The sequence below is a fragment of the Equus caballus genome, chromosome 16, assembly GCF_041296265.1.
Source record: "Equus caballus isolate H_3958 breed thoroughbred chromosome 16, TB-T2T, whole genome shotgun sequence".
Taxonomy (NCBI): domain Eukaryota; kingdom Metazoa; phylum Chordata; class Mammalia; order Perissodactyla; family Equidae; genus Equus; species Equus caballus.
The window spans coordinates 68,692,551-68,703,576 of NC_091699.1; the positions used below are offsets into that span (position 1 = coordinate 68,692,551).

Consider the following 11,026-nt stretch of genomic DNA (forward strand, 5'->3'; position numbering starts at 1 on the left):
GTCATCTACAGTTTTCTCTGAATTGTAGAGTTTTAGGTGCTTGTTTCTTTCTCTGTATTTCTTGAATTTTTTATAATGTACGAGTATCTTACAGAAGAAATAAAGTGCTTGAAAAACTAAGTAAATAACTCATCTTTAAGATTAAATATAGGAGAAAATGGGGCCTTTCTTCTTAATTTAATTCTTGATTCACTGCCAAGATTTAGACTGAAAGTCCTAGTTTTTATCCACAGTAGTGACAATAAATATTCATTTAAAAACAAATATCAGGGGCCGGCCTGGTGGCATAGTGATTAAGTTCACATGCTCTGCTTCAGCAGCCCAGGGTTCAGAGGTTCAGATCCCAGGTGCAGACCCACACATTACTCATCAAGCCATGCTGTGGTGGTATCCCACATACAAAACAGAGGAAGATTGGTACAGGTGGTAGCTCAGGGACAATCTTCCTCACTAAAAGAAACCCCACAAATTTCATTTTTTATTAAACTGAATGGGAAGTACAAATGTGTTTATGTTACGGTTTATACACTTTTGTATGTCTTAATTATTTCATAATAAATATTTTTGAAATTTTTTTAAACCAAACTTGTTTTGCTACACAAAATATTTGTATTACAAAAGCAATTTTTTATTAGTTCTGAGTCTCTTAATGTCCAATAATAAAAATTTCAAATTTGACTATTTTTTTTTCCTTTTTCTCCCCAAAGCCCCCCGGTACATAGTTGTGTAGTTTTAGTTGTGGGTTCTTCTAGTTGTGGCATGCAGGACGCCGCCTCAGCATGGCTTGATGAGCGGCGCCATGTCCGCGCCCAGGGTCTGAACCGGCGAAACCCTGGGCTGCCTAAGCGAGTACGTGAACTTAATCACTCGGCCATGCGGCCGGCCCCAAACTTGACTATTTTTAACAATTTGCTGGAAGCCTCTAAAGATAATCATTCATTTAATAAAACAATCATTTACTGAGCTCTTATTAGACACACTGCACTATATATATCAAGGGCTATGGGAGGTTTTTTTTAATGTCGTGACAAAGAGTCTACCCTCAAAGAACCAAAAGCTTTATATTTTGAAGAATATTCTGTAAGTAGAAAATGACATGAAGAATTTCTGCCTCTAAAATTATCTAAATGTCAAAGCTAGATTTCATGGAGAAGATCCATCACATCCATGGGACTCTCATGTTTGACATCAATGGTTTGAAATGACCACATAGTTGTTTGGGGCCTATGTTTGTATTGGCTTGAAACTTGGCTCCAAAAACTGTGGATAATCAATATCCAACTTTAATTATGCCCAATTACAAACATCCTGGTCACAGAGTGTCAAAAGGAATATGTATTAAAGAAAAAGAACAAAAATAGTGATATTAACCAGCAAACCCAGCACAGTGATCCAAAACTGGCCGATGTCCCAAGACTACTTAAAGTTCTTGAGAACAGTCTATTATCAAGAGTCCAGACTATATGTCAGTCTTGGCTTAGCATGACTGTACACAAATTTAGCTGCCACATTTTCAACTCTTTGTCCTACACTTTTTACCGAAAATGGGGATTCCAGTTATCTGTATGTCAACATACACTGCAACAGCTTTGCGTCATTACCAAACAACAGATTGCAGCCAGACTTCCTAGTAGAATACTGAGTTGGTGATACATTCATTTTAGTTCTTGAATACCAAATACCAGCTGGAAGTAATATTTGTTTCTTTACTCTAAACTCCTGTCGTTCATTTTTCTAGTACAATCACACTTATATACTCATTGACATTTAAAGTATTTTCTTTTGGGTCCTGCTTTCCTTCATTGATCGTATATTCCTTAAAGGCAAGAACAGCATCTATGAATCACCAAGGTCCTGGAACACCTACTGCACCATATGGTAAAGAGCAGGCTCTCAATAAATGGTTTCTAAATAAATGAATAAATTCTAATTCTATTTCTATTCCTGAGCGATAAAAATAAAGCTGATGAGATAAAATTAAAAGAGCACCGGACTTTCAGTGCAGGGATGAGGTAGACACTGTTGGCTACCAACCCCACGTTCACTACCCAAAATTATCATCTTTTATAGCAAAACTTGCCTCCAATGATAGAGACTAAAAATGCTAAACATTTACTTTTCTAGCCTTCCTTGCAACTACGGGTAAAAAATGTAATCAAGTTCTGGCCCATGAGATATATGGAGAAATCTTTGGAGAATTATTTCTTTGAAAGATATACCTCCTTGTTAAAGAGAGAGGAGAAGGAAAGAGCATAACAGAGAGGGGAAGAGAGAGAGAGGAAGAGGAAGTCAGGGAAGAAAGAGGGACGAGAGGGGAGAGAGAGAGAGAGAGTAAGAGAGACAGGCAGGGAAAGAGGAAAGGAGAGGAAGGGCAAGGGAGAGGGAGAGAGAAAATAAAAGAGAGAGGGAAAGGAGGAAAGGAGAAAAAGAGAGAGGTCTCTTATGTCTCTTCCTGCTTTGGACTGATTCTGTAATGTGAAGATATGATGTTTGGAGCTGCTGAAATCATCCTGTGGCCTTGAGGGGAAAGTCAAGAGAATCAAAGAGACACACCAATCTAGCTCCTTGAACTAACCTGCAACCACTTGCTTCCAGTCTTCTTTTCATGTGAGATTACTAAATGTCTTTCTTGTTTAAGCTAGTCTTAACCAGGTATCCTGCCATATGCAGCCACGAGCATCCATCTGATATAGAAGACATAGGTTTAAGTCCCAGCTCTGCCTTACTCCTGTATGACCTTATAAAAACTTCTTAATATCTCTGATTCTCCCATTTCTCTACTGATCAGGGCCTTCCTCACTGGGCTGGTTTATTGAATGGGGAAACACTGAGGACAGTAAATGGCTATGGAAACTAATTTAATTACAAGTTGAAGCTAAAGATATCCTCACATTTTTCAATGATTTTTGACAGGTCATGTCCTCAAATCCCAAAATCAACAAGTAAAGAAAATCATACCATAAAAACAAAATCAAAATCTGCTGATAAACAGAAGCAATTAAATTTCTCATATCTCCAGATTATCTTCCTTTCAAAGAGAACTCCCAGAGCCTCATTTGACCAACTCCAAGAATACTATAACATGATTTTAAATAATGTGGATTTTATTCTTCTTAAAATATGTTGAAAGTCGGCCAAGAAACATTTTTCTGGAACATAGTACAGCAAATATGGACTAATTACAGGATAATCCAAAGGCTATTTTTCTGACAGGTTGCATACTAACTTACTATGGGAAATGGCTTCATCACTTACAGTAGCATGTAATGACTCAGCATTTACAGCTAAGTACTTTCTATGCCAAATGAAACCATGCAAATACTATAGAATAGCCTTTAAGTAGAGCCAATGAGTCAAGAAAAGCATAAGTGTTTTACTTTCAGGTCGCCTGGTCTACGATTCAGGATCATTTGGTCCTCTGAGTTGCATACATTTGTGTGGGCGAACTCCAGCCTGCTGAAACTCAAAGAAGCAGAGGCACAGCTCAACCTGCCCTTCCAGTAAGAAGCTTAGGCTTGAAGACTTCTTTACAGACTTCTTCAGAAGACTTCTTCCTCTGATTATAGTAGACCAGAGTAACTACTATTTTGTCTGCTCAGCATATATACTTTCCTCTTTTCTTTCTTCTGGTAGCAAACTCTTCCCACTAGTCACAGACTTGGTCATGTGACCCAAACAGAACTACCCAAGTGCAACATCCTGCTGATTCCAGTGACTGGTTCAGGAATGTGCATGTGACCCAAGTAGGGTCAATGGGAATCATTCTCTGGGCTTACCATATGAATGTTAAGAAAAATTCCTCTCCAATAAGAGAAAATCAGCTCAGTACATAGAAAGAACTAGTTTCCTTGCTTGGGTTAGGCTTTTAGCTTCTGCCTAACTGGCAGGTTGCCAATCCAAAAGACTTCTGGCAAATATTCACTGGTTAATCCAAGGAAGTGATTCAATTGTTCCTCCAAATAGTAGAAAGGAAAAAGTGGGTGATAAAGTCAGTTGTCATCTGAATTCAGGTAAAATTCAGCAAAGATTGGATTAGCTATGCCCCTGGAACACTGATTAACACAAGAAGCAGAAATAGAGAGTAATCGAGAGTAAAGAATAACATCCAGGGGGCCGGCCCTGTGGCTGAATGGTTAAGTTCCCGCGGTCCGCTTTGGCAGCCCGGGGCTTCACCCGTTCGGATCCTGGGTCAGACATGGCACCACTCGTGAGGCCAAGCTAAGGTGGCGTCCCACATGCTACAACTAAAAGGACCCACAACTAAAACATACAAGTATGTAGTGAGGGGATCTGGGGAGAGAAAAGCAGGGGAAAAAAAAGATTGGCAACAGCTGTTAGCTCAGGGGCCAAGCTTAAAAAAAAAAAACTGATCCAAAGAAAAGAAGAATCTAGGGCAGCATCATCCAGCAGAAATATCATGTGAGCCACATATGTGATTTAAATTCTCTAGTAGCTACATTTCAAACAGTAAGATAAAAGATGAAAATAATTTTAACAATATATTTTATTTAAACTAATATAGCCAAAATTTTATCACTTCAACATGTAATTGATATATTTAAGTTATTGAGATACTTCACTTTTTTCAGTAGTAAGTCTTGAAATATCATGCTTATTTTATACTGACAGCTCATCTCAATTCAGACTAGCCACATTTCAAGTGCTCAATAGCCACATGTGGCTAGTGGCTACCATATTGGACAGCAAAGGTCTAGAGAATAAAATATCCTGGTTTTTAATTTTTGCTGGAAGCTCCCTAATATCTCCTTGAACTGGGAATCAGAGTGATTCCCTTCGATCCAAAGCCTCTGTTACCAGTACAATAAATCAAACTTCCATCTTGGGTGTTTTAAATGGCAAATTCCAAGATTACATGTGGGTTCACCTAAGCATGTGTGCCAGGAATCTGAAACACCTCTTGTGGACTATTACACCTCCCCAGCAGAAACACAACCATGAATCATCTGTTCTGCACTTGCACCCAGATTGTTGAGCTCTCTGTTGGAGAAAAGTCATATAACGCTGGGCACTGGTACCATTACAAATTCAGGACTTCAAACCTCAACTAGAAACTCAGTATGACTCAGAAATCCTGTCCCTGATCAACTCTCATTGTCCTCAATAGCTATTTCCTTATGCCTCTGTTCACCATTTTCCTTAAGCCCACCTTTGCATACCACCATCATCTGCCATTTTTCCAGGGACAACTCTAATCTTTCTTCATAGAGAAATGGAAACCTTACATAAGAACTCCATTTCCCTAAGCATGTTTCCTCCTTCAAATTCAGACTTCAGCCTTTATCCATCTTTTTTTGCCTCTTGTCTAATTCTAGTCACCTCTCACCTTTTTCAGGGCTTTTCCATCAATTACACCAACCCCTGCATATTCAACCTTTCTTATATGCTTCCTCTTTCTCTTCAGCATATAAATATGTTCAAATGTCTATCGTATTGAAAATCATATCTATCCAGTTATTGCTACCGCTTGCTTTCTCTGCATTCTATTGAAGCAATCTACCTTTCTTACTACATTAAAACTGCCCTAAGATTATCAGACACCTCTTCCTGAAAAATCCAACAGAAGCTGTTCTATTTGTATGTTATCATTTCTCAGCAATATTTGACAGAGTTGAACATGCTCCCTGTCTTAGAAATCTTTCCACCGTTCATTCTGTGATCCCAATAACTCCTGATTTCCTCCGTTTGGCTACTTTTAGCCAAATTTAGTCATTGGCTACTTTTCACAATCTTTTTGTAGCTTTTTTTTCTTTGCCGGTTATTTATATGTTGTCGTTCCTTAAGTTTCAATCATCGACCTCTTTGGTTTTCTAAGTGTAGTCCATGGATCAGCAGCATCACCAACATCTGGGAGTTTGATGGAAATTCAGAATCTCGGGCCTCATCCCAGAACTTGAGTCAGATTCTGCATTTTAGCAAGATTCCCAGGTGACTTATGTGCACATTCAAGTTTGAGAAGGGCTGCTTTACACTTACCTCTTCTCATTCTACACATTCTCCCTGCATGATTTCATCCATTCTTATGACTTTTATTACCATCCATATACCAAGGACTCGCAAATGTGCACCTCCAGACCAGCTCTCTTGCCAGAGCTCCATCCACATATACAAAATTGCCCCCCAGACATCTCTGCTTGTTTGCACAACAGGCATATCAAATTTAGTATGATCCCACAGGTATATCTGATCCCACATGTTCAGATAAGGAGGAGATCACGAGAGGGGAGTAATTATAAAAAATCTCATGTTGGAGTTGGGGTTGAAATTGACCTGAGCCTACAAGGATTAGGATGTCCAGGATTCGGGTGAAGGGAAGCACAAAGCACATTTATCTTCATAACTGACACGCCACCCTTTCTCCCAAGGCAGTAGTCTCCTGCCAGGGAATCTAGGGAAGAGGTAACTGTCCAGAGTTTCTCCAGCTGGTGTGAGAATTCACCCAGATCTCTTGATCTGTATCCTCTTGCGATTTCTTTTCACTCGTTCAACAAATATTTTTTTTTAAGATTTTATTTTTCCTTTTTCTCCCCAAAGACCCCTGGTACATAGTTGTATATATTTTTTAGTTGTGGGTCCTTCTAGTTGCGGCACGTGGGACGCCGCCTCAGAATGGCTTGATGAGCAGTGCCATGTCCATGCCCAGGATCTGAACCACCTGCGAAACCCTGGGCTGCCAAAGTGGAGAGCGCTAACTTAACCACTCATCCACCGGGCTGGCCCCTGAACAAATATTTATTGAATTCCTGCTATGTGTCAGGTGCTACTCTAGGTGCCAGAGATAGAACAAAGTACAAAAGTTACTGCACTCAAATTCTTGGTAAAAATGTGTACTTTCTCCCTTTAATGAGTCATTTAAAAAGAGATCCTTAAAGAAATCTAGTCTTTTTGTGATCAACTCTCTGTCAAGCTCCAGGGGTCAGGAAGCATTCCAAAACAACACATGAAATACTTCAAGGCAAAGCCTTGTATTGGTGAAACTTACAAGTAAGGGTCAGTAAGCAAAGAAGGCCTGCAGTCTTCATGTTCCCATTGACCCTACAAAGAGGCTTGCTGGAAGCTGACCCCAGGGAATCCCAAAAGGACTGACGCATTTATTCAGTGTCTATAAATACTAGACCCTGATATCACAAAAAAGAATAACATCTCTGCCCTCTAGCAGGCGCATGAGGTGAAGTGTGACTGGAACAATGCAAATGCACCACCACGTCTGAGAAACTTTTTCCAAGTAGATTAATAGGATTATGAGCGCATAAAGAAACAATACGAAACATTCTGTTATATCTCTTATTTTACACAGATTTCACTTGTGATACATTCCCCATCGCTTTGACAGGCTAATTAAAACGAGAGTTCAACTACAATAGTGCTCCATAAAAAATAAAGTAGTAACACAAGCCCACAAATGTGAAAGTGAGTCTATCAGAGTTCAGTTACGAGCAGAAAAATGTTGATAACAAAACACTAAACCACAGAACATTTACAGTGGAATTATAGATTAACTGCAAAAATGGAGAATTCCCCTGATACTTTCCTAAAGTGATATTTTCCTCAAATCGCAAAGATCATGCCCTTGAATATGTTCAATAATTGTAAAAATCTGAACTGTTAGTCACCATACCTATCTCCTTCCATTTCTCTTTTTACATTGCATTTTAGTGCTGATAAAGCAAAATACGAGAGAAGAAAGTAGAGCTTTGATATCAGGCCTCTTATCTTTTTATTTGATTTCAACCCCATTATCACATATTTCCAGAAATACACAACAGTGCCAAATAGCTCTCTATCTTGGGTTGGTTTTCATGTATATTAGCTGTCATTGTAAAATTATTGTACCTCTTACATGGAAACTAAAATTCCAAACAATGATTACTGACAAATTTCTCTATAGTTCACTGATTCCTCAGAGAAAATGGATTTTCTACCCAGCTAAAATTAATTACCATTGTTATAGACATTGGAATGCATCTAACAGCTTGAACAGAAAATACTGTGCTTTGCTTTCCCTTTTATGGTATCAGTAATCACATTCTCCGAAATCAATTTGTATTCTGTAATCTTCCTAAAAAATAGCTACTCACTATATGCTTACTGTGGAAAATTCACAAAAATCTCATGAACTGTGGGGATGCAGATTGGAGGAATGAGAGAGGCATCAAGGGATATTTTATCAGGTCTAGCCTGACCCCAAAATATGCAGGATGTGGGAAAGCGACACTATGGTACAAGGCAGCCCAAGATGAGAAGTTCCAGGGTGTTTAAGTTAGTACTTCTGCCTAACAAGCTGCTCAAAACAGCAACCATGTATTATTTCTCATACATCTACGGGTCAGCCAGGCAATTTGTTGATCTGAACCCATTTCCGTGTCTGCAGTCAGCTGGCAGGTTGGTTGTGCACTGGCTGATCAGCAATGGCTTCAGCAGGGACACCTCGGAGGTCTCAGCTCTCCTCTGTATGATCTTCTCACCTTTCAGCAAGCTAGGCCAGGCTTATTCTCATGGCAGTGGAAAGGAGAGAACAGAAGCATGCAAAGCCCTTTGATGACTAGGCTTGGAAGTGGCATCCCGTCAGATCTACTGCATGCTATTAGCCAAGGCAAGTCACCAGTCAGCCCAGATTCAAGGGGCAGGGAAATGAACTCTACCTCTTGATAAGAAGATCTTCAAAGTCACCTTGCAAAGGGCTTAAATGTAAGGGTAGAAAATTATTAAAGTGTTATAGCTGTAATTCTAACATCCATGGGAAATTCCTAGATAGCCTCCTTGGGTATTACATTTCTACCTGGCACATCTTTGGGGATTGTGTTCTTGCTGAGTCTTTATCTTACTGTGGCCTATCTTGCAGATGCTGTTACACTCCACAGGGCAAGTCAGAGAAGAGATGGGGCAAGAGGAAAAGAGGAAGATATGCCTGTGTCTGCAGGACTTTATTATCTCTCAACTCCCACCAATAATACATCTAAAACCCTTACTATGGCCTCTTGGTGGGAGGAGTAAGCTTTCTGCCCCTCAGCTTTGGGAGAGCCATGTACCTTGCTTTGGCCAATGAGACATGCCACCACCAAAGATTTCAAATCTGCATATGCATTAAACTTATGCTATTGCACTTAGGCTTTTGCCACGAGAAAAACATATCTGGGGTAGATATTGCCCTTTCAGTATGCAGCAAACCAGCCCAGACAACTCACAGGTGCGTGAGTCAAAAACAAATGCTTATACTTATATGCAACTGAAATTGTGCGGTTGCTACACACAGCAAACGTTGACTAAATTATTGATAAACTGAATTAAAAGAGTAGAAGAAGGCAAGGAGGGGAATGGGAATTCTGAAGACAGGAAACCATCAAAGAGGTGATGGAATCACCATTTTTAACCAGGGTTTATTCAGCCCATGAATTTTCTGGAGAGAAATCATGCAGAGAGTGTTTTTTCTTCACGTAGCATTATAAGCATTGATCCACGAGCACCTTTTCTCTTGTGTGTGTGTGTATTTCTTGTTTAATAGTAGGTGCTGGCTGTGGCCAATGATTAGGGGAGAACTTTGCATTATTTTTGTAAGCGTAACAGGACACATTGGTATTTGATCAAGAACTGTCCCATATTCCCCCATCTGTGAAATGGAGATTAACACGCTAATAAGATGCATCAAAAAGTTTTGTTTTCTTTTTTCCAAAGAAAAGCTGTGCTTTTTTTAACAAAAATTAATGGAAAAAATAATTGAAAACATTTAAGAAATACAAAGTGATATCAACACTAAATAATAATTACTTGTGAGAATTGCTTTGCCAAGAATCCTGAGTTAGATTATAGCTCCATTATTTGTGAGGAAAAGCTAATGAGAATCTTCATTAAATTTTCTAATTTTCTACTGACTGACTCTTTACCAGATCAAAATTATTAGCAAATCCATATCAATCACCATGAAACAGAATGATATTCAGGACAACCAGATTAGTTCCCTTTTGGGATATAGTTGACCAGGGTTGTCACAAGTCACATAGCCATTGCAGAAAGACAAGCCACCTCCAGTTAGAGAGGAAAGCAGTCGGTTCCCCTGGCAGACAAAGCTTCACAAGGATACTAGGCTGGGGCCTCTTGTTGATTAGTTGGAAGGCTAACTGATGTGAAATTTGTACTACTACCATTCCAAAACTTACTGCAGATTTATTTATGCACACTAGTAATAATAATAACAAAAATAATAGCCACTACTTATTGAACAACTGCTATGTGCCAGGCACTTTATATATTTTTATCTTACCCCAACACTTGCTATGTACAGTTCTTTATACATAATAGATGCCAATAAATGCTTAATGAATGATGAATATTTATAAGGTAAGTATTGTTAACTCCTTCTTACAGATAAGAAGAATGGGGCTCAGAGGACTTAAATAACTTGGGTAGTAAATGACAGAGCCAGAGTTAAAGAAACCTTTTCTGAATCCAAAGCCTAATCTCTTCCTGTTACGTCTCTCCGGTGTAGACACAAAGAACAGAATGTAAACTAACAGATTCCTTGCTCTTTAGACACTTCTGGTCTAATCCAGGGTGGAGAAGTTACCTGCTACATCCTGAGTTCAGCTGGGTCCAGCCATTCCATGCAAGGTAAGGTGGAGGGCCAGGGACCAGATCAGGGTGACTTTCTCTATACTCCTCTCTGATTCCCCCGAGGCTATGATCTCTGGAAATCAGTTTGAAGTGAGGTATCCCAGTGCTTCCAAGCAGAGTTCATCCAGGCAGTCTCCCAGCTTCACCCCTTCCCTGGTTCTTCTAGTCAGTTTACGCCCTGCAAAAGTACTGACCTGCCCTTGTACCTCCTGTTCTACAAATATGTCCCTGTTCCCCAGCTCCAGAAAAACACATGGGCACATGAGGGCTTCAGGATCCCTTAATCTTCCTGTCTAATTTTCCTCTTACCTACCTGGCTGCCTCAGAACACTACCCCATCCCACTTAGCTCACCATGTTCCTCTCTACCGTTTGCCGTAGCATCATGAGCATAAAATTTG

The 11,026-nt window shown here is 39.6% G+C and overlaps 1 long non-coding RNA gene across 1 annotated transcript in view; it reads right to left on the reverse strand.

Annotated features, from left to right (window-relative positions):
- The window catches only part of LOC138918244 (uncharacterized), a 47,580-nt gene extending 36,779 nt beyond the window's left edge, over positions 1–10,801 (reverse strand). Inside the window, exon 1 of the long non-coding RNA XR_011427333.1 lies at positions 10,580–10,801. This is a non-coding gene — a long non-coding RNA (uncharacterized lncRNA). The remainder of the gene's footprint in view (positions 1–10,579) is intronic.
- Positions 10,802–11,026: the final 225 nt, after the last annotated feature.